The following is a 23942-nucleotide window of genomic DNA, read 5'->3' as shown; positions in this document are numbered from 1 at the left end:
GGGTGTTAACTATTGACATGTATTGAACAGCTCAGCATGGTGCTAAGCTCCAGGGATATAAGGATGTGTGAGGCACATTCCGGAGGAATTCCCAATGTAGTGAGGACTGCATGCATGCTCAGTCAAGTCTAGCTCTCTTGCAACCCCACAGATTGTAGTCTTCCAGGCTCCTCTGTCTATGTGATTATCCAAGCAAGAATACTGGAGTGGATTGCTATGTCTTCCTTCCAAGACATAGGGGATCTTCCCAACCCAGGGATCCAACCTGCGTCTCCTGTGTCTCTTGCATTACAGGCAGATTCTTTACCGTTGAGCCACTAGGGAAACTCGTGTAGTGGGAAAGCAGATACAAAACCAGCTAAGTTGTAATAGTAGAGTGCTGTAATATAGTTATAAACACACAAAAGGGTGGGCTGAGAGCTGTGGGACTTGTCAGGGGAGTCAGACTTCCATCAGGCAAGAGAGAGGAGAAAGCAGCCAATGGACAGGCATGGAAGTTGCCTGCTTCTGTTGCCTGGAAAGTAGTGGGAAAGGGCAAGAGGAGATTCTGAAGGACTGGTTGTCTCCTGTGGCAAATCTAGACAGAGTATTAAAAAGCAGAGATATCACTTTGCTAACAAAGGTTCATATAGTCAAAGCTCTGGTTTTTCCAGTAGTCATGTACAAATGTAAGAGTTGGACCATAAAGAAGGCTGAGCACTGAAAAATTGATGCTTTCAAATTGTGGTGCTAGAGAAGACTCTGAGAGTCCCTTGGACTGCAAGGAGATCCAACCAGTCTATCCTAAAGGAAATCAGTCCTGAATTTTCATTAGAAGAACTGATGCTGAAGCTCCAATACTTTGGCCACCTGATGCAAAGAGCCAACTCATTGGAAGAGATCCTGATGCTGGGGAAGATTGAGGGCAAGAGGAGAAGCGGGCAACAGAGGATGAGATAGTTGGAAGACATCACCTACTCAATGGACATGAGTTTGAGCAAAAAAAAGACGGTGCAGGACAGGGAAGCATGGTGTGCTGCAGTTCTTAGGGTTGCAGACTCAGAGACAGCTTAGCGACTGAACAGCAGACTAGAAATGCACAGTGTGGGGTAATTCTGCATAGTCTCCTGGCAAGATCTGGTAAGATCTGAGCCACAGTCTGTACATTCACTGCCCATTCTGCTGACAGATGAGCCTGCCAAATGAGCTTTAAAGTTTATGAACCCTTTAATAGGAAAAATCTGAGAAGAGAAAACCAGACTAGGAGAATTGCATAAGCAAGTGTTGAGTGAAAGGGCCTTGACCAGTTTTCCTTCTTTGAACTAAATTCATTAGGGAAATTTGAGAAACTGTAAAATTTCAGAGAACTTCAAACTGGCATTTTCCCCTTCTCTGCCTCTAGTCAACTTTTATTTTGCTGTCAGCTATTAAGCTGACAGAAGAAGAAAGCTGTCTTTCAGCGGTTGGAGTCAGCCAATGAGGAGAGCTTCAAACCAGGCTTTCAGGGAGGCGGCGCTGCTCAGACCTCCTGGGAGGCAAGGTTCAGCTTATGAGACAGACAGGAATCAACTTGTTGAAGCTTTTTTACTTGTCAGAGCATCTTTAAATAATCCATGGTTGCAGCTGTTTCATCTTCAGACAAAGGAAAGTGAAAATGGTCCCCACAGTTGTAACATCTCAAGATCTGTAAAATGAGGGACACCTGCCTTTAAAATGGAAGCATCTGAAGCAGGCAAACATTTATATCGTGCTACTAAATTTGTCTCCTTGTCTGTGATGATTATTCTTTGAGACACAAATCAAAACAAAGCGAATCACATCCAACTAATCTAAAAAGAAAAGATGACCTGATTTTTTTGGTCATTTTATGGTTCAAAAAGGGGATTTTCTTCCATTGCTAGGAAACAGGTGGAAAAAATTGCATTTCTAAGAGTGATGCTCCTTAGTTAATGAGTTTTGTGGTGTGGTAGTGGTGGTGATTTAGCTAGCAAAATCCATGCCCATGTTTCAGGCTTCTGGAGAGTAATACACTGTCAGACCAGCTCAGAGGACCGTGCAGGGCTGTCAGCAGTGTTTCGGGTCTCTCTCTGCCACTAAACCCCTTCCTTTTAATACAAAGAGCAAGACTGTCCCGAGTAGTAGTTGATGAATGACTGTGGGCACTGAAATGCAATGACAATGAAGCAACTGATACATTTGTGATTCACTGTCTCAATGGATTCCACTTTTCTCCTCTCCAAGTGGTGAAACAGGAAACAGCGTCGCATCAGGAAGAACCTGAAGGTGTCCTCCAGGAGCTGTGCCCCACGTCACTGATTGCCCTCAGTCAGAAATCTTGACCTGCAACTTTAGAGGGTGGGTCTCTGAAAGAATTTCAGAGCTTACACAGCAGTGAGGTGTGTTGCTCTCTAATGAGAACGAAGCTGGCTGGAGCACTGGGAGTCTGGCTCTGACTGTCTTCACAAGCCAGGGGCATCTTTGTGCCCTGAAGTTTCAGAAAGGTAGGCACCATCTTGTAGATGTTGTTATTATTTGAGCACCTTCAAAACGAAGTTGGCCTTGATTCTGTGTGTGTGTGTGTGAGAGAGAGAGAGAAAGAGAGAGAAATGATCAAAATGTTTGTTTTTTGGCCTGATGTGGGAGAGAGACAGAAAACAGAGGTTCAAAGCCGTTTGCTTGATAAGTTTTTAGTAATAGTGAGTAGACGGTGAATTCAAACTTCTACTTCTAAGCTGTATTACTTGCTCTTTGGCAAGTTTAAACTGATTCATTGAAGGCACAGGAAGAATTGTTCAGAGAGTGAAATCACGTGAGGCCGAATGCTCCGTCAGCGTAGTTTGATTTATTTGGAAAGCTTTGACTCAAGCTGAAATGAAAAGGGTACCCATGGATCTCCAGGCAGCATGGAAAAGGCCATTTCAGACTACTTAAGAATGTCATAAATTTGGAATAAGGCAGAACTTGCTCATCTCACAGTGACAAGCTTTTTTAAGCTTGTTTCATCTTGAGGGAGATAATGTCATGTCCAGAAGACGTTAGCTGATTAATTCTAAAACTTCCAGCTTTGTGCAGAAAAACAAAACAAAAGCAAAACTTTATTTTTTCTAACCAATGTTTAGTGAGGATGTTCTTTTGAGCAATTTTATTTCCTGAAAAGCCTTATACAGAGCAAGAAAGAAATTTGGGGAACTTGCTGGGTGATGATTCATTCATTTATCTGTAATATACAAGGTCTTTCCCCACTGCAAGTGAGGGTTCAGACTTTAAACAACACCTTTCATTTCTCTCGGGTTTCCACTTAAAATTTCATCAGTAAAATCCTGGACAAAGGGACAAATTCTTGAAGAGGAAAATAGAGATAATAATTGTATAGTTTTCCCATTAAAAATATTCTGTTATTTCTAAAAGCAATCACATTAATTTACATAAGTTTGAAGATAATTCTGGGTTTAGCAGTAAACTGCACTAATTGAGTCCTTATTGTGTATTTATGCATTTCACATTTGATTCAATGAGACAAGACTCATGCCATTTTCCGATAAGGAAATTTAGTCTCAGTGAGATCTATAGCAGCATAGTAGGGAAGTGAGAGAGCCAGAACTCTGTTGCCTTTCTGCACACAGGAATATATGTATGATTGGAGCCCTCTGTATTCCTGTCCTTTTCCATCAGCCCTTTATAAGTCCTTGTCACATGAGGAGTTTCTGAATCCATAATGATATGCAAATTTTGATATCTGGTAGAGCAAAAGACCAAGCATCAGTTTATATTTGCTTCTGCTCTGGGGGTGAAGTCATGGTGAAGTTGATTGAACATGGACTAGAAAGGCAGACAGACCTAGATTTGAGTCCCTGCTATGTGACCTAGGCAAGTTAGTGAAATTCTTCAAACCTCAATTTCCTTATTTATAAGCTAATTATAATAATGTCCATCACATAGCCTTGTTATAAGGACTAGAGAGACAAATAATGAAAGTGCCATCTGCATGATTGAAAAATGGTAGACTTTATTAGATCAATAATAGTCATTTCTCCAATAACTTGTTGATGCTTTGACATGCTAGATCCTGTTCTGGGCATGGGGATATCAGCAGTGACAACAGAGGCAAGACCCTGCCCTCATGGAGCTAACTGGTGCTTATTTATTATATCATCGTGTGACTGACGTTCTGTGAAAATCACATTATGATTATCGAGACCCTTTATGGTGGATACAGTCTGGCTTCAACATAGCCTCTGAAGCAGGGTAATGAAAGTCCTGTGACAAGATTCCCCTAGAATATAGTAAAATCCAGCAAAAAAGCAAGAACATCAGATACTTCTTTTACAAAAGTCACTTTGTTCTGCTAATCATTTCAGAGTTAGAGGTCAGGAAGGATGTGCTTTTATGCAAACATTTACACACACACACTTATGTTACACACACGCACACACACACAGAGAATTCATCTGAGTTTTCTTGGGCCCACAAAGCCTTAGTAAAAGCATTACTTGACAGGATAGGTGTGGGAGGAGGGTCTGGCTCAAAGAACTCATGGAACAGAGTGTAATGTGGCAACCATTCATTTGTTTCAGGTCCCAGGCCATCTACTCAAGAGCCCTGGACTTTCTAGGGCTTTCCCAGTGTGAATTTAGGGACAAAGCTTGAACTGGAGATAATATACCTTTATAAAGACAGATTGGGGGCAAGAGCGACTTACTTATTTACCAGCTAAAAGCCTGGAGTTAATTAGGCCAGTTGGCATCAAGAATCGTATTTTGGCATCTGTCCCTAACTTTGAATCCCAGTAAACTGCAGATCGTATCAGAGAGATACAAGAGGGACACAGGGAACCTCCCTGTGGAATCCAGTGCAACTGTATTCTTCCTTTTCCTGGCAACACCTGCACACCCAATACCACTGACCTTGTTGGTCTTACACACCCTGAGTTTTTTTATGTAGTTGGTAGACCCAGAATGACTGAACAACACTGTGTCAGCCCAGACCAGAGAGTTGGCACTCTGAAAGAAGGCTTTCTAAAGTGGCAAGACTTACTTTTGTAAGCCCAGTGCAACAATCAGTCTCCTCATTTTATGGGTCATGTTGCCTTAAGATTGTGTCTTGTAGTAAGGATTTTAAAGGATGAGAATATAAACTAAGTTAAAAGCCTAATTAAGTTAAGGCTTAGGTAATAAACCATCAAACAGCAGGTGGATGGAGAGATTAAGAATCTTTAACCTTATATAATACTGTAATAACCTGAATTCTCTCCAGGATTTCTGTGAATGGGGGACAGATGTTTGATTGTAAGTGGACTGCAGCAATCACTGTTTTGAAACAGTTAAATTATTTTGAAATTTCATTATTATCAGCCCTTAAAGTCTGTGGAAACCCACCAACAAATGGAAGAAAGCTGTGTAAGAGGGGGTGTGACCTTGAGATACATTTCTCCTTTCCCAGGTAGGAGCATTTAGAATTTCCCAGGCAGTGAGTGTTTATATGCTGCCCAAATAGAAAATGTTTTAGTTCATTTTAAAAACCATTTTCTCTTTATTTATTTGCCCACGTGGGCACTGGCAAGGCTTTGGAGAGCAGTTGTGCAGTGTTCTAAGGAGTGTGAACTGAGCTGACCAGAGACCTGATGCATAGCTGGCATTTAGTGTACAGAAATTCCAACTCAATGAAAAGATTCCCTTTTTCCCTGAATTATATCTTCAGGAAATACCAGGAAACTGAGATGCTTAACCAGAATTTCCAGATCCCTCTGCTCAGGATTGGTATACACAAACATACCCCACACAGACACACACACACTTGCACACACATGACATAGACACAGACACACACACATCAACACACATTCATGTGCATAATATAAAAACAAAACCAAAAGATACATACTTTGTGTGTGCAGCGAAAGTTTAGTTCTCGTGTCATAGAGTGCAATAGATTGGGCCTTCTGCCCCTGAAACACGTGGTGTGTGGTCACTGGGTCTGGAGAAAGGAGAAATGGAAGCAGTTTTCTCGCTTTTTAAAAATCTGAGATATGATTTACATATTAGTTTCAGATGTTGTTACATAATTTAATATTTGTATATATTGTGAAATAATTACCAAATACAATTCTCATTAATGGGAAAACTATAAAATTCACAGCTAATACATATATTTAGGTTATTTGAAAAGATAAAATATTACATTAGGGATTTGAAATCATTTTTACTTACATTTCCATGTTCTAAAGTGAAGTAATTAGGAAGGGAAAATCACATGGCACAATCCACTTGTTCTTTATAGAGTCCTTATGTTCAAAAACAAGGCACATTTCTTTTATTTGGTTTCATTGGCCAGACATTCTTTAGCAGATAGTCAATAAATACTTACTGGTTAGACTGATAGGCTGAACAATAATTATTTCAAGATTCAAGCAAAAATTCTAAGAGCCTTTTCTTCATTAATGAAGATTACTTAACATCATTTAATAACTAAATTGGCTTCAATTTCTTCCCCTCAAATTTTGCTTTCTTGCTTGACATCTGATTAAAACTTTAAAACTATAAAATATGCTGATGCTGAACAAATCTCAACTGTGCAGATGAGCAGTTTTCGTGTGTGATATTCCCATCACAGGCTCACTGTTACTTCTGACCTTGGGTCAGCATTGCAGACTTGTAATGAGCTCCTCTTGTTCCATTAGCTCGGCTTTCCCTTTCTTGTGTCCAGTATACCTGCTTTCTGTGAATTCTGGTCTACAGCCACCTGTGGGAGAGAAAAACTTAAGAACTTTTCTAGATGATGACTATAAAATAATATTCAGGTTGGATTTTCCTAAGTAATTTTTTCACAGGTTACATTTTAGTGGTGGTTTTCAAATCTTTTATTGTTTGTTTTTTGACAATCACTGATGGTAAATACTTTCAGATCTCCACTTAGAATGCACACACACATTAATTGGAAAAAGTTTCCCAAACAATATTTGATATGTATTGATGTTTTCTCTTCTATTTCATTCCACTGCATAACCTTTCTGGCCTGACCTAATAATTTTGTAGCTGGTGCATGCATCACTCAGGTCTGACACTTTGCCACCCGATGGACTGTAGCCTGCTTGGCTTCTCTGTCCATGGGATTCTCCAGGCAAGAATACTGGAGTGGGTTGCCATGCCCTCCTCAAAAGGATCTTCCCGGCCCAGGGATCAAACTTGAGTCTCCTGTGTCTCCTGTGTTGCAGGCAGATTCTTTACCACTGAGCCACCAGGGAAGCCTTTGTAGCTGGTAATGGTTCTCAATGCTAGCTGAAAGAAAGACTATGCTGTGATTCATGGATTCGCAAAGAGTTGGGCACGGCTGAGAGACTGAACTGAACTGAACAGATGCTTGATATGATTTCAATTTTCTTAAATTTATTGAGGCTTAATTTGTGACCAAGGATGTGATGTATTCTTGAGAATGTTCCATGTACACTTAAGAAAGTGTATTCTACTGCTTTCGGATGGAATGTCTTATAAATATCAATTAAGACTATCTGAAAAAAAATAAAAAATAAAGTCAAAATCACACTAGACCGATGAAAAAGACTAGAAATTCCAAAAATAGACCTCTGCTTTACATATCGGATGCAATATATTAACTCCAATACATATTGGACCCTTGATTTATAACATTATAGATACTATAAGGAAAGAATGACCATTTGAATATCTATATGGACAAAATCTTGTTTCTAAACTCAAAATGTATAAAGATCTAAGTGTTAATATGGATGTGACAGTTAATAAAGTTCTGGATCTGTGCTCTTCAGTACAGTAGGAATTGAATATTATATGATTATTTTGTTACTTTCCAAGCATCTTTTTCTTTTTGGTCAACCTTAAGACGTTTATCATCACTTCATGGGAAATAGATGAAAAAACAGTGGAAACAGTGTCAGACTTTATTTTTTTTGGGCTCCAAAATCACTGCAGATGCTGATTGCAGCCATGAAATTAAAAGACGCTTACTCCTTGGAAGGAAAGTTATGACCAACCTTGATAGTATATTAAAAAGCAGAGACATTACTTTGCCAACAAAGGTCCATCTAGTCAAGGCTATGGTTTTTCCCATGGTCATGTATGGATGTGAGAGTTGGACTGTGAAGAAAGCTGATCACCGAAGAATTGATGCTTTTGAACTGTGGTGTTGGAGAAGACTCTTGAGAGTCCCTTGTACTACAAGGAAATCCAACCAGTCCATTCTAAAGGAGATCAATCCTGGGTGTTCATTGGAAGGACTGATGCTAAAGCTGAAACTGCAATACTTTGGCCACCTCATGCAACGAGTTGACTCACTGGAAAAGACTGATGCTGGGAAAGGTTGGGGGCGGGAGGAGAAGGGGACGACCAAGAATGAGATGGCTGGATGGCATCACCGACTCTGTGGACTTGAGTTTGAGTGAACTCCAGGAGTTGGTGATGGACAGGGAGGCCTGGCGTGCTGTGATTCATGGGGTCGCGGAGAGTCAGACACGACTGAACTGAACTGAAGACATTTATAATTAAGTTTCACCAACATGAATGACACAGGGGAACTTGGAATCCCCTCTTACAGCATGTGGAACCAGCAACCTGCCCTGTGGGTCAGCCCAGCCCCAGTTCCACCACTTTTCTCTAGGTTCCCAAGGGCTCCTGCTTTACAGAATCAGGTTACTGTATGCTTTAGCAGAAAAAAAAATTTGAGGAAATACTCAATAAATTTTAGTTTAGAGAAGAAGGAATTTTAAAAAGGCTTAGAAACCTGTAGATCCCACCTCATGATCGATAGAGTAGCAGCAGGTTGAATTGGCACATGTTGGACCTTCCCCATCCTGGGAAAAGGAGTTGGTACTATACCTGATGTGGCACTGACTTGGGACCTTGGTATGTGTCTGCATGGTATTTTCTTTGATTCACAGCAGCTAATGGCAGAAACCAAAGAGACAAATGAAAATCATATAAATATATATTGGAAAGAAATTTAAGGATGCCCTTTTCAAATGAATGTATATTTGAGAAGTGTAGAAACCTAGGGAAATTTTTATTTTTAAATAATATGTTACATTTTCATATAATATACCCAGGATGTTTTTCCCTCCAGGTACTTTTGCAGGCAAAAGATCCGTAAATTTAAAGCCATGGTTTTAATCATTAACTCTCCCAGAAGTATAATTAATAGATGAGATGTTCTCTCTGTGTCCCTAACTTTGCAAATGCTCTACGTGCCTCTCTTTGTCTCCGTCTCTCTGTCTCCCTCTTTCCCCCATCTACTCAAGACCTGGGTGTTATATGCATTTTTTTCTTTAAGGGACTTCTTGATTAGATGGACCTGGACAGGAATGACTAGTTCTTTTCAGTTTTGAAATCTTACAAGTTATTTTCTTTTGGTGAGTACGTAGCAACAGCTGGTGGCCATGGACAGTGAAGTTGCCCTGGCTGAGGAAGGGACATGACCCATCCCTTTTGTTCAAAGGTGGAAACAGTGACTATACCCAGTTTTCCAATCTCATGACAGCACTACTTTCTAGGGGGAAGTATCCCTTTCTATTGTTCTTTTTTAATGATTTCTGAGTCAAAGAAGAAAGCTGCTGGGAACGTGTAATTGAGATTATTTTTCTGCACTTCTTCACTCCATCCCTGTTCTCTGCTGTAGGCCCTCACACCCATGCATGCCACCCTTATCTGAAGACTATGGAAATCTTTGTCATCTTGTTCTTTTCCAAGGGATGCTTCCTTCTGCAGAGACAGCAGAAAATATTTCATAAGCACATATTTTAAATATTAAAATTGGGGGCCTGCTTCATCATGTTGCCCTGATAACACCAAAGTGAAAGTCACTTAGTCAAGTCTGACTCTTTGCGACCCTATGGACTATAGCCTGCCAGGCTCCTCTGTCCTCAGAATTCTCCAGGCCAGAATACTGGAGTAGATAGCCATTCCTTTCTCCAGGGAGATCTTCCCAACCCAGGGCTCATACCCAGGTCTCCCGCATTGCAGGCGGATTCTTTACTATCTGAGCCACCAGGGAAGCCTTCCCTGGCGAGCCACTAAGTCCTTCCCTAAAAGTAACTTACCTCCTCTTTATCAGTGAGTAAGACAGATGTTCCAAATTCCTTCCTTTTAAAAAAAATTGTTTATTTTTTGCTGCGGTGGGTCTTCATTGCTACACACAGGTTTTCTCTAGTTGCAGTGTTTGGGCTTCTCATTGCAGTGTGTGGGCTTTCTCTTATTGCAGAGCAGGACTCTATGGCTTGCGGGCTTCAGTAGTTGTGGCACATGGGCTTAATTGCTCCATGGTATGTAGGGTCTTCTGGACCAAGGACCAAACAAGTATCCCCTGCATTGCACTGCATTGCAAGATGGATTCTTAACCATTGGACCACCTGGGAAATCCCCAAATTCCTTCCTGATCAAGATGTGACTGTGCACCCTTCTGTAGGTTTCACTCTCTGTCATAGAAGATTCCTTTGTTGATACTGCACAGGACAAGTACCATGATGTAAAGAATCCTGCTGACACTGAGAAAATTAATTACCTACCCTGTCAAGGAAATGAATTATACCTCAGAAAAGCTTTTCCCGACTAACACTTGGTCTGCTGCTGCTGCTAAGTCACTTCAGTCGTGTCCGACTCTGTGCAACCCCATAGACGGCAGCCCACCAGGCTCCCCCATCCCTGGGATTCTCCAGGCAAGAACACTGGAGTGGGCTGCCATTTCCTTCTCCAATGCATGAAAGTGAAAAGTGAAAGTGAAGTCGCTCAGTTGTGTCCGACTCTTAGCGACCCCACGGACTGCAGCCTACCAGGCTCCTCCATCCATGGGATTTTCCAGGCAAGAGTACTGGAGTGGGTCGCCAGTGCCATCTCCGAACACTTGGTCTGGTAACCTCAATACTGATCAAGGTATTGTAGGAAATCAATGCATGATGGCTGGCTGTGGTGCCACCTGGAAGTCCACAGTACTGTTGAGGAGGAAATGTAAATAGCAACCACAGTACCAACACCTGCAGTTTCCTGGGCACTCACTACACCGAGCATCATGCAAAGTGATTTAGACACACGGCCTCATTAATCCTGACCTAGATTGTACAGACATAAAAATTGTTATACCTGTTTTACAGATGAGATCATACAGCTTTAAAGGGGTGAGGATGTGTGTTCAGATTCCCAAACACTTATTCCTGACAAGCCAGTAGGCCTTGGGTTCCTACATGTCCAGTCCTGAAATTCTGTCCCAGTGGGTTGTGGGGGAGGTCTGGGCATCCCCCTTGTGATCTTTGTGGAGGTCAGAACCAGGTGACACGACACAATACAGCCTCTCCAGGGCTTGTCTCCAGGCTGTCTGTTAGCACAGTTTGTGTCTGTTATGTGGGCTTCCTTTACTGAAAGAAAAATATGAAATCAGTTATCGTTTCTCAGTAGTGAGAGATGTGCACTTCATGGTGGGAAAGCAGCTATAAAGGACAGGAGGTGTCCCATTCCTCTCCTTTGGAAAATCTTTTTAAACTTAGCATTTAATCTTATTATTTAAGATTTAGGGATTCTTGCCCCTACCCAGTAAGGTCGGGATAATGAGATAGTATCATTATATAACATTGATTCTGTACTTCATTGTATTCAGGTATTTTTACATACCTAATCACTCTTAATCCACAACAGGTCCTTGTAGAATTAGCACCATTTAATGGTAATTCAGATGAAGATTCAGAGAGGCTGAGTTATCCAAGACCATTTAGCCATTAAGTGACAGACTGAACCCAGGCCACCTGACTCTAGATCCAAGGTTCTTTATTTTCAGCTACTTGAAAGACAGTGAGCTACTTGAGGTGGTGTACGTAGCACTTTATTTTTTTTCTTTTTTTAATTCTTCGATTGCAGGTTTGTGATTTGTGTGGTAGTCTTCCTGACCTGAGACTAAGTGAGGCGGGAGCTTCTGCAGGCTCTGCACCCAGCCAATCCTCGAGTTTCTCCAATGGGAAAACTTGAGACAGAATGAGGACCTCGCCTTGGGCTCCTCTGAGTCACTAGCAGCAACAAGGTTCTCAACTCCCTTGCTTTTGCCTACATCACTCACTTGTGCCTGGGACTAATAACAGGGTAATTTGTGAAGCAAGATGTGTGACTCACCAGACAAGGGAGGAGAGCCTGTAAGGAAGGACTCAGAGGAGAAGGGCAACATATTTAACTGCAACTGGAAAGGAAATGCTGACATGATGCTAATTGGGTTAAGATTTCTTTCCATTGCAACACCATTTTCTGGTTACCCAGCTATTAATTTGTATTTTAGGCTTCTAAAGTTAGCTAAAAGGGGCAGGGCAGGGGGAAGAGAGGAAGGGAATTCTACCTTTGAAGGCAAAATTATCAAATCTGTGTTGCTTTCTCATAGATTTCTTCTCAATCATCTTGGACCCTTTTCTTTGAACCCTAGGATTTGCATTTTTCTGAAGCTTACCTATTGTGTAATGTTGCTTTACATCCTTCTGATTTCAGCCGTACCTGTGTTTGTGTGAGCTCCTATCTGTATCAGCAGTCTGAATACACTTCATCAGTAACTTGCCTCTGTCTGTCCTGAGCTGGCCTTTGGCAGTCTTTGTCAGTTAATGACTAGGTCAGAGATGAACCAGAGACTCAATAAAGGTGAAGAGGCATCCAGGAGAATTACTTTTTAGTGACTACTGCCTCCTTAAATGCCTTTTGCTGTGTTATCTTTATTATCTCCAAAATCTAAAGTCAGTTTATAGATCTCAAGAATCTGTCTTCCTGTTGACCAAATAAGCACATTTTAAAATTTTAGTTACCTGTTTGTTTGTATACAAAGGCTGTGATGTTTTACCTAGGTAACAAACTTGCCTTATTTCAAATCAGCTATTAGTTTTTGTGTTTGAAACATTTAACTTAAAAATTAGCCCCTTAAAAAAATAAGGTGAAATAAATCACCTTAATAATATCCTTTAGTCATGGGAAGCTGGGTGCCTACTGGGAAAGCAATAATTTAAAAATCTTGAATACCCAGAATTTTGCTGTTTTAGCATATCAATTATTGTTTTCATGTTTCCATCTAGATTTTGTCTCTGCAGACACGCTCACACACATATGTATATGATTAAAATAGTATGTTATGTAGATCATATTCTATCATGTGCTCATAGTATAGATGTAATTTTGAATTTTCTTTTTTTAAACACATTATAACACTTTTCATGTTTATAAATTTCATGTGTGTGTTAGTCACTCAGTCTTATCTGACTCTTTGCGACCCTTGGACTGTAGCCCACCAGGCTTCTCTGTCCATGGAATTCTCCAGGCAAGAGTACTGGAGTGGGTTGCCATTTCCTTATCCAATAAATTTCACAATTTTTAGCATTAACTGAGGATTATTACATAAAATCAATATTTTAAAATGTATGTAAACATTTCAGATTTTTAAAATCCATTATTTACTAACACTAAAGTGTTATTTATTAACTAGGGTTTAAATTTTTTTGTTCAAATAACACATATTTCTAGGTAGGCTTGAACATTTTAGTGACTCCTCAAATTTATTATCCCATTCCAGGACAGTGGTATCGTTTATGTTGCCACCAGTGACATAAGAATGTAATGGCTTTATATTTACATGTAAATGATGTATATAAAACATTTACAGCATCGTTAGCACTGAGTGTTATTTTTAAATTTGTCTTCTAATTAAATAGGTGTCATGTATAGAATTTTAGGAAGTGAAAGTTCATTTAGTTCTTCCCTTTAGAAGGGCAACGTGGTATTTAATAACTTGACTCCAATTTACAATTTAACAGGCATATAATACAGTCATTTACAAATATTTACTCACTGTCATTTTAACAACTTCATCAGTGTAGTACTATTAATATTTCTGTTTTGTAGATAAGGAAATTGTCATTAGTTGTTCAAGGGCACATAGCTAGTTAAAGTTTCAGGACCTAGACAGTCTATCTCCAAAGTCCATGTGATTGACCACTGTGTTACACTGGCTCCGTTAATATCTATTAAGAACTTACTGTTTCTTCAGTTTCTGTAGGCCAACTTACGGATCCTATTGTGAGCAAAACAACTGTAGTCCTTGCTCTAGTAGACCTTGATGTCTGGGGAGGGAACCAGACTTTAATCAAATCAACATATATATAATTACAAACTTGATACATGTTATGAAGAAAAAGAATGCAGTAATGGAAGAATCTAACAGGAATGTTTCTTTTAGCTGTAGGAGTGATGGGGTCAGGGGAAATGGAAAGTTTCAATAAAGATCTTCAGTTCAGTTCAGTTCAGTCACTCAGTCGTATCCGACTCTTTGCGACCCCATGAATCACAGCACACCAGGCCTCCCTGTCCATCACCAACTCCCAGAGTTCACCCAAACTCATGTCCATAGAGTCGGTGATGCCATCCAGCCATCTCATTCTCTGTCGTCCCCTTCTCCTCCTGCCCCCAATCCTTCCCAGCATCAGTCTTTTCCAGTGAGTCAACTCGTTGCATGAGGTGGCCAAAGTATTGGAGTTTCAGCTTTAGCATCAGTCCTTCCAATGAACACCCAGGATTGATCTCCTCTAGAATGGACTGGTTGGATCTCCTTGCAGTCCAAGGGACTCTCAAGAGTCTTCTCCAACACCACAGTTCAAAAGCATCAATTCTTCAGCGATCAGCTTTCTTCACAGTCCAACTCTCACATCATATGACCACCGGAAAAACCGTAGCCTTGACTAGACAGACCTTGGTTGGCAAAGTAATGTCTCTGCTTTTTAATATACTATCTAGGTTGGTCATAACTTGCCTTCCAAGGAGTAAATGTCTTTTAATTTCATGGCTGCAATCAGCATCCGCAGTGATTTTGGAGCCCAAAAAAATAAAGTCTGACACTGTTTCCACTGTTTCCCCATCTATTTCCCATGAAGTGATGGGACTAGATGCCATGATCTTTGTTTTCTGAATGTTGAGCTTTAAGCCAACTTTTTCACTCTCTTCTTTCACTTTCATCAAGAGGCTTTTGAGTTCCTCTTCACTTTCTGCCATAAGGGTGGTGTCATCTGCATATCTGAGGTTATTGATATTTCTCCCAGCAATCGTGATTCCAGCTTGTGCTTCTTCCAGCCCAGCATTCCTCATGATGTACTTTAAATTGAGACTGGAAGGATAAAGAGAGAGTAGTGTGAAGATGGATGAACAGAGCATTCTAGCCCGAAGGAGCAGTCTATGCATATGCCCTGAGGCAGGAAAGGGGTTGACCTGCCTTTTGCTCTAAGGGTCATAAAGTCAACCAACTTGCTTGTGGGATCAGAAAGCGATGGAAAGGGGAGCAGAAGAGAGCCTGGAAAAGCAGGCCAGGGGTGCAGTGGTCCAGGGCCGTGCTACAAGTTTCTCAGTCACAGAAGTGTGCACACTGAGGAACAGTGTGAGAGTGTGCCCTGAGAGAGTGCACACTGGGGAAGGGCAGTGAGAGTGTGCCCTGGGGAAGAGTGTGAGAGTGTGCCCTGGGGAAGGGCAGTGAGAGTGTGCCCTGGGGAAGGCAGTGAGAGTGTGCCCTGGGGAAGGCAGTGAGAGTGTGCCCTGGGGAAGGGCAGTGAGAGTGTGCCCTGGGGAAGAGTGTGAGAGTGTGCCCTGGGGAAGGCAGTGAGAGTGTGCCCTGGGGAAGGGCAGTGAGAGTGTGCCCTGGGGAAGGGTGTGAGAGTGCGCCCTGGGGAAGAGTGTGAGAGTGCACACTGGGGAAGGGTGTGAGAGTGCGCCCTGGGGAAGAGTGTGAGAGTGCGCCCTGGGGAAGAGTGTGAGAGTGTGCCCTGGGGAAGGGTGTGAGAGTGCACACTGGGGAAGAGTGTGAGAGTGCACACTGGGGAAGGGTGTGAGAGTGCGCCCTGGGGAAGGGTGTGAGAGTGTGCCCTGGGGAAGGGTGTGAGAGTGTGCCCTGGGGAAGGGTGTGAGAGTGCGCCCTGGGGAAGGGTGTGAGAGTGCGCCCTGGGGAAGAGTGTGAGAGTGTGCCCTGGGGAAGGGTGTGAGAGTGCGCCCTGGGGAAGGGTGTGAGAGTGTGCCCTGGGGAAGGGTGTGAGAGTGCGCCCTGGGGAAGAGTGTGAGAGTGCGCCCTGGGGAAGGGTGTGAGAGTGCGCCCTGGGGAAGGGTGTGAGAGTGCGCCCTGGGGAAGGGTGTGAGAGTGCGCCCTGGGGAAGGGTGTGACAGTGTGCCCTGGGGAAGAGTGTGAGAGTGTGCCCTGGGGAAGGGTGTGAGAGTGCGCCCTGGGGAAGAGTGTGAGAGTGCGCCCTGGGGAAGGGTGTGAGAGTGCGCCCTGGGGAAGGGTGTGAGAGTGTGCCCTGGGGAAGGGTGTGAGAGTGCGCCCTGGGGAAGGGTGTGACAGTGCGCCCTGGGGAAGAGTGTGAGAGTGTGCCCTGGGGAAGGGTGTGACAGTGTGCCCTGGGGAAGAGTGTGAGAGTGCACACTGGGGAAGGGTGTGAGAGTGCACACTGGGGAAGGGTGTGAGAGTGCGCCCTGGGGAAGGGTGTGAGAGTGCGCCCTGGGGAAGAGTGTGAGAGTGCACACTGGGGAAGGATGTGAGAGTGTGCCGTGGGGAAGAGTGTGAGAGTGTGCCCTGGGGAAGGATGTGAGAGTGTGCCCTGGGGAAGAGTGTGAGAGTGTGCCCTGGGGAAGGATGTGAGAGTGTGCCCTGGGGAAGAGTGTGAGAGTGTGCCCTGGGGAAGAGTGTGAGAGTGCACACTGGGGAAGAGTGTGAGAGTGTGCCCTGGGGAAGGGTGTGAGAGTGCACACTGGGAAAGAGTGTGAGAGTGCGCCCTGGGGAAGGATGTGAGAGTGTGCCCTGGGGAAGAGTGTGAGAGTGTGCCCTGGGGAAGGGTGTGAGAGTGCACACTGGGGAAGGGTGTGAGAGTGCGCCCTGGGGAAGAGTGTGAGAGTGCGCCCTGGGGAAGAGTGTGAGAGTGTGCCCTGGGGAAGAGTGTGAGAGTGTGCCCTGGGGAAGGATGTGAGAGTGTGCCCTGGGGAAGAGTGTGAGAGTGTGCCCTGGGGAAGAGTGTGAGAGTGTGCCCTGGGGAAGGGTGTGAGAGTGCGCCCTGGGGAAGAGTGTGAGAGTGCGCCGTGGGGAAGGATGTGAGAGTGTGCCCTGGGGAAGAGTGTGAGAGTGCGCCCTGGGGAAGGGTGTGAGAGTGCACACTGGGGAAGGGTGTGAGAGTGCGCCCTGGGGAAGAGTGTGAGAGTGCACACTGGGAAAGAGTGTGAGAGTGCACACTGGGGAAGGATGTGAGAGTGTGCCGTGGGGAAGAGTGTGAGAGTGTGCCCTGGGGAAGGATGTGAGAGTGTGCCCTGGGGAAGGGTGTGAGAGTGCACACTGGGGAAGGGTGTGAGAGTGCGCCCTGGGGAAGGGTGTGAGAGTGCGCCCTGGGGAAGGGTGTGAGAGTGCACACTGGGGAAGAGAGTGAGAGTGTGCCCTGGGGAAGAGTGTGAGAGTGCACACTGGGGAAGGGTGTGAGAGTGCGCCCTGGGGAAGGGTGTGAGAGTGCGCCCTGGGGAAGAGAGTGAGAGTGTGCCCTGGGGAAGAGAGTGAGAGTGTGCCCTGGGGAAGGGTGTGAGAGTGCACACTGGGGAAGGGTGTGAGAGTGTGCCCTGGGGAAGAGTTTGAGAGTGTGCCCTGGGGAAGAGTGTGAGAGTGCACACTGGGGAAGGGTGTGAGAGTGCACACTGGGGAAGGGTGTGAGAGTGCGCCCTGGGGAAGGGTGTGAGAGTGCGCCCTGGGGAAGGGTGTGAGAGTGCGCCCTGGGGAAGGGTGTGAGAGTGCACACTGGGGAAGAGAGTGAGAGTGTGCCCTGGGGAAGAGTGTGAGAGTGCACACTGGGGAAGGGTGTGAGAGTGCGCCCTGGGGAAGGGTGTGAGAGTGCGCCCTGGGGAAGAGTGTGAGAGTGTGCCCTGGGGAAGAGTGTGAGAGTGCGCCCTGGGGAAGAGAGTGAGAGTGTGCCCTGGGGAAGGGTGTGAGAGTGCGCCCTGGGGAAGGGTGTGAGAGTGCACACTGGGGAAGAGTGTGAGAGTGCACACTGGGGAAGGGTGTGAGAGTGTGCCCTGGGGAAGGGTTTGAGAGTGTGCCGTGGGGAAGGATGTGAGAGTGTGCCCTGGGGAAGAGTGTGAGAGTGCACACTGGGGAAGGGTGTGAGAGTGCGCCCTGGGGAAGAGTGTGAGAGTGTGCCCTGGGGAAGGGTGTGAGAGTGCACACTGGGGAAGGGTGTGAGAGTGCGCCCTGGGGAAGAGTGTGAGAGTGTGCCGTGGGGAAGGATGTGAGAGTGCGCCCTGGGGAAGGGTGTGAGAGTGCGCCCTGGGGAAGGGTGTGAGAGTGCGCCCTGGGGAAGGGTGTGAGAGTGCACACTGGGGAAGGATGTGAGAGTGCGCCCTGGGGAAGAGTGTGAGAGTGCACACTGGGGAAGGGTGTGAGAGTGTGCCCTGGGGAAGAGTGTGAGAGTGCGCCCTGGGGAAGAGTGTGAGAGTGCGCCCTGGGGAAGGGTGTGAGAGTGCGCCCTGGGGAAGAGTGTGAGAGTGCGCCCTGGGGAAGGGTGTGAGAGTGTGCCCTGGGGAAGGGTGTGAGAGTGTGCCGTGGGGAAGGATGTGAGAGTGCGCCTTGGGGAAGAGTGTGAGAGTGCACACTGGGGAAGGGTGTGAGAGTGCGCCCTGGGGAAGAGTGTGAGAGTGCACACTGGGGAAGGGTGTGAGAGTGCGCCCTGGGGAAGAGTGTGAGAGTGCACATTGGGGAAGGGTGTGAGAGTGTGCCCTGGGGAAGGGTGTGAGAGTGCGCCCTGGGGAAGGGTGTGAGAGTGTGCCCTGGGGAAGGGTGTGAGAGTGTGCCCTGGGGAAGAGAGTGAGAGTGCGCCCTGGGGAAGGGTGTGAGAGTGTGCCCTGGGGAAGGGTGTGAGAGTGCACACTGGGGAAGAGTGTGAGAGTGCACACTGGGGAAGGGTGTGAGAGTGTGCCCTGGGGAAGAGAGTGAGAGTGTGCCCTGGGGAAGGGTGTGAGAGTGTGCCCTGGGGAAGAGTGTGAGAGTGTGCCCTGGGGAAGGGTGTGAGAGTGTGCCCTGGGGAAGAGTTTGAGAGTGTGCCGTGGGGAAGGGTGTGAGAGTGTGCCCTGGGGAAGAGTGTGAGAGTGTGCCCTGGGGAAGGGTGTGAGAGTGTGCCCTGGGGAAGAGTTTGAGAGTGTGCCGTGGGGAAGGGTGTGAGAGTGTGCCCTGGGGAAGGGTGTGAGAGTGTGCCCTGGGGAAGGGTTTGAGAGTGTGCCGTGGGGAAGGATGTGAGAGTGCGCCCTGGGGAAGAGTGTGAGAGTGCACACTGGGGAAGGGTGTGAGAGTGCGCCCTGGGGAAGAGTGTGAGAGTGCACACTGGGGAAGGGTGTGAGAGTGTGCCCTGGGGAAGGGTGTGAGAGTGCGCCCTGGGGAAGAGTGTGAGAGTGCACACTGGGGAAGGGTGTGAGAGTGTGCCCTGGGGAAGGGTGTGAGAGTGTGCCGTGGGGAAGGATGTGAGAGTGCGCCTTGGGGAAGAGTGTGAGAGTGCACACTGGGGAAGGGTGTGAGAGTGCGCCCTGGGGAAGAGTGTGAGAGTGCACACTGGGGAAGGGTGTGAGAGTGCGCCCTGGGGAAGGGTGTGAGAGTGTGCCCTGGGGAAGGGTGTGAGAGTGTGCCGTGGGGAAGGATGTGAGAGTGCACACTGGGGAAGGGTGTGAGAGTGCGCCCTGGGGAAGAGTGTGAGAGTGCACACTGGGGAAGAGTGTGAGAGTGCGCCCTGGGGAAGGGTGTGAGAGTGCGCCCTGGGGAAGAGTGTGAGAGTGCACATTGGGGAAGGGTGTGAGAGTGTGCCCTGGGGAAGGGTGTGAGAGTGCGCCCTGGGGAAGGGTGTGAGAGTGTGCCCTGGGGAAGGGTGTGAGAGTGTGCCCTGGGGAAGAGAGTGAGAGTGCGCCCTGGGGAAGGGTGTGAGAGTGCACACTGGGGAAGGGTGTGAGAGTGTGCCCTGGGGAAGAGAGTGAGAGTGTGCCCTGGGGAAGGGTGTGAGAGTGTGCCCTGGGGAAGAGTGTGAGAGTGTGCCCTGGGGAAGGGTGTGAGAGTGTGCCCTGGGGAAGAGTTTGAGAGTGTGCCGTGGGGAAGGGTGTGAGAGTGTGCCCTGGGGAAGAGTGTGAGAGTGTGCCCTGGGGAAGGGTGTGAGAGTGTGCCCTGGGGAAGAGTTTGAGAGTGTGCCGTGGGGAAGGGTGTGAGAGTGTGCCCTGGGGAAGGGTGTGAGAGTGTGCCCTGGGGAAGGGTTTGAGAGTGTGCCGTGGGGAAGGATGTGAGAGTGCGCCCTGGGGAAGAGTGTGAGAGTGCACACTGGGGAAGGGTGTGAGAGTGCGCCCTGGGGAAGAGTGTGAGAGTGCACACTGGGGAAGGGTGTGAGAGTGTGCCCTGGGGAAGGGTGTGAGAGTGCGCCCTGGGGAAGAGTGTGAGAGTGCACACTGGGGAAGGGTGTGAGAGTGCACACTGGGGAAGGGTGTGAGAGTGCGCCCTGGGGAAGAGTGTTAGAGTTTGCCCTGGGGAAGGGTGTGAGAGTGTGCCCTGGGGAAGAGTGTGAGAGTGCGCCCTGGGGAAGGGTGTGAGAGTGCGCCCTGGGGAAGGGTGTGAGAGTGTGCCCTGGGGAAGAGTTTGAGAGTGTGCCCTGGGGAAGGATGTGAGAGTGCGCCCTGGGGAAGAGTGTGAGAGTGTGCCCTGGGGAAGAGTGTGAGAGTGTGCCGTGGGGAAGGATGTGAGAGTGCGCCCTGGGGAAGAGTGTGAGAGTGCGCCCTGGGGAAGAGTGTGAGAGTGCGCCCTGGGGAAGAGTGTGAGAGTGCACACTGGGGAAGGGTGTGAGAGTGCGCCCTGGGGAAGGGTGTGAGAGTGCGCCCTGGGGAAGAGTGTGAGAGTGCACACTGGGGAAGGATGTGAGAGTGTGCCGTGGGGAAGAGTGTGAGAGTGTGCCCTGGGGAAAAATGTGAGAGTGTGCCCTGGGGAAGAGTGTGAGAGTGTGCCCTGGGGAAGGATGTGAGAGTGTGCCCTGGGGAAGAGTGTGAGAGTGTGCCCTGGGGAAGAGTGTGAGAGTGCACACTGGGGAAGAGTGTGAGAGTGTGCCCTGGGGAAGGGTGTGAGAGTGCACACTGGGAAAGAGAGTGAGAGTGCGCCCTGGGGAAGGATGTGAGAGTGTGCCCTGGGGAAGAGTGTGAGAGTGTGCCCTGGGGAAGGGTGTGAGAGTGCACACTGGGGAAGGGTGTGAGAGTGCGCCCTGGGGAAGGGTGTGAGAGTGTGCCCTGGGGAAGAGTGTGAGAGTGTGCCCTGGGGAAGGGTGTGAGAGTGCGCCCTGGGGAAGGGTGTGAGAGTGCGCCCTGGGGAAGGGTGTGAGAGTGTGCCCTGGGGAAGAGTTTGAGAGTGTGCCCTGGGGAAGGATGTGAGAGTGCGCCCTGGGGAAGAGTGTGAGAGTGCACACTGGGGAAGGGTGTGAGAGTGCGCCCTGGGGAAGAGTGTGAGAGTGCGCCCTGGGGAAGAGTGTGAGAGTGTGCCCTGGGGAAGAGTGTGAGAGTGTGCCCTGGGGAAGGATGTGAGAGTGTGCCCTGGGGAAGAGTGTGAGAGTGTGCCCTGGGGAAGAGTGTGAGAGTGTGCCCTGGGGAAGGGTGTGAGAGTGCGCCCTGGGGAAGAGTGTGAGAGTGCGCCGTGGGGAAGGATGTGAGAGTGTGCCCTGGGGAAGAGTGTGAGAGTGCGCCCTGGGGAAGAGTGTGAGAGTGCGCCCTGGGGAAGAGTGTGAGAGTGCACACTGGGGAAGAGTGTGAGAGTGCGCCCTGGGGAAGAGTGTGAGAGTGCACACTGGGAAAGAGTGTGAGAGTGCACACTGGGGAAGGATGTGAGAGTGTGCCGTGGGGAAGAGTGTGAGAGTGTGCCCTGGGGAAGGATGTGAGAGTGCGCCCTGGGGAAGAGTGTGAGAGTGCACACTGGGAAAGAGTGTGAGAGTGCACACTGGGGAAGGATGTGAGAGTGTGCCGTGGGGAAGAGTGTGAGAGTGTGCCCTGGGGAAGGATGTGAGAGTGTGCCCTGGGGAAGGGTGTGAGAGTGCACACTGGGGAAGGGTGTGAGAGTGCGCCCTGGGGAAGGGTGTGAGAGTGCGCCCTGGGGAAGGGTGTGAGAGTGCGCCCTGGGGAAGAGAGTGAGAGTGTGCCCTGGGGAAGGATGTGAGAGTGTGCCGTGGGGAAGGATGTGAGAGTGTGCCCTGGGGAAGAGTGTGAGAGTGCACACTGGGGAAGGGTGTGAGAGTGCGCCCTGGGGAAGGGTGTGAGAGTGTGCCCTGGGGAAGAGTGTGAGAGTGTGCCCTGGGGAAGAGTGTGAGAGTGCACACTGGGGAAGGGTGTGAGAGTGCGCCCTGGGGAAGGGTGTGAGAGTGCACACTGGGGAAGGGTGTGAGAGTGCACACTGGGGAAGGGTGTGAGAGTGCGCCCTGGGGAAGGGTGTGAGAGTGCGCCCTGGGGAAGGGTGTGAGAGTGCGCCCTGGGGAAGGGTGTGAGAGTGCACACTGGGGAAGAGAGTGAGAGTGTGCCCTGGGGAAGAGTGTGAGAGTGCACACTGGGGAAGGGTGTGAGAGTGCGCCCTGGGGAAGGGTGTGAGAGTGTGCCCTGGGGAAGGGTGTGAGAGTGCGCCCTGGGGAAGAGTGTGAGAGTGTGCCCTGGGGAAGAGTGTGAGAGTGCGCCCTGGGGAAGAGAGTGAGAGTGTGCCCTGGGGAAGGGTGTGAGAGTGCGCCCTGGGGAAGGGTGTGAGAGTGCACACTGGGGAAGAGTGTGAGAGTGCACACTGGGGAAGGGTGTGAGAGTGTGCCCTGGGGAAGGGTTTGAGAGTGTGCCGTGGGGAAGGATGTGAGAGTGTGCCCTGGGGAAGAGTGTGAGAGTGCACACTGGGGAAGGGTGTGAGAGTGCGCCCTGGGGAAGAGTGTGAGAGTGTGCCCTGGGGAAGGGTGTGAGAGTGCACACTGGGGAAGGGTGTGAGAGTGCGCCCTGGGGAAGAGTGTGAGAGTGTGCCGTGGGGAAGGATGTGAGAGTGCGCCCTGGGGAAGGGTGTGAGAGTGCGCCCTGGGGAAGGGTGTGAGAGTGCGCCCTGGGGAAGGGTGTGAGAGTGCACACTGGGGAAGGATGTGAGAGTGCGCCCTGGGGAAGAGTGTGAGAGTGCACACTGGGGAAGGGTGTGAGAGTGTGCCCTGGGGAAGAGTGTGAGAGTGCGCCCTGGGGAAGAGTGTGAGAGTGCGCCCTGGGGAAGGGTGTGAGAGTGCGCCCTGGGGAAGAGTGTGAGAGTGTGCCCTGGGGAAGGGTGTGAGAGTGTGCCCTGGGGAAGGGTGTGAGAGTGTGCCGTGGGGAAGGATGTGAGAGTGCGCCTTGGGGAAGAGTGTGAGAGTGCACACTGGGGAAGGGTGTGAGAGTGCGCCCTGGGGAAGAGTGTGAGAGTGCACACTGGGGAAGGGTGTGAGAGTGCGCCCTGGGGAAGAGTGTGAGAGTGCACATTGGGGAAGGGTGTGAGAGTGCGCCCTGGGGAAGGGTGTGAGAGTGTGCCCTGGGGAAGGGTGTGAGAGTGTGCCCTGGGGAAGAGAGTGAGAGTGCGCCCTGGGGAAGGGTGTGAGAGTGCACACTGGGGAAGGGTGTGAGAGTGTGCCCTGGGGAAGAGAGTGAGAGTGTGCCCTGGGGAAGGGTGTGAGAGTGTGCCCTGGGGAAGAGTGTGAGAGTGTGCCCTGGGGAAGGGTGTGAGAGTGTGCCCTGGGGAAGAGTTTGAGAGTGTGCCGTGGGGAAGGGTGTGAGAGTGTGCCCTGGGGAAGAGTGTGAGAGTGTGCCCTGGGGAAGGGTGTGAGAGTGTGCCCTGGGGAAGAGTTTGAGAGTGTGCCGTGGGGAAGGGTGTGAGAGTGCACACTGGGGAAGGGTGTGAGAGTGCGCCCTGGGGAAGGGTGTGAGAGTGCGCCCTGGGGAAGG

At 48.4% G+C, this 23942-nt stretch overlaps 1 protein-coding gene and 1 long non-coding RNA gene across 3 annotated transcripts in view; one reads left to right on the top strand and one right to left on the bottom strand.

The window, feature by feature from the left end:
* Window positions 1–2369: 2369 nt before the first annotated feature.
* Window positions 2370–23942, top strand: part of CERS3 (ceramide synthase 3) — a 178048-nt gene continuing 156475 nt past the window's right edge. The window contains exon 1 of the mRNA XM_055417690.2: window positions 2370–2480. The gene's annotated coding sequence lies outside the window, so the exon portion shown is untranslated. The remainder of the gene's footprint in view (window positions 2481–23942) is intronic.
* The window catches only part of LOC129550218 (uncharacterized), a 101317-nt gene continuing 91912 nt past the window's right edge, over window positions 14538–23942 (bottom strand). For both annotated transcript variants that reach the window (XR_016035676.1, XR_016035677.1), the window contains exon 4: window positions 14538–15108. This is a non-coding gene — a long non-coding RNA (uncharacterized LOC129550218). The remainder of the gene's footprint in view (window positions 15109–23942) is intronic.

The sequence above is a fragment of the Moschus berezovskii genome, chromosome 21 (assembly GCF_049115385.1).
Source record: "Moschus berezovskii isolate FMDL1 chromosome 21, NW_MosBer_1.0, whole genome shotgun sequence".
Taxonomy (NCBI): Eukaryota; Metazoa; Chordata; class Mammalia; order Artiodactyla; family Moschidae; genus Moschus; species Moschus berezovskii.
The sequence above is the reverse complement of the archived record's forward strand: the minus strand, read 5'-3'. Positions and strand labels throughout refer to the sequence as shown.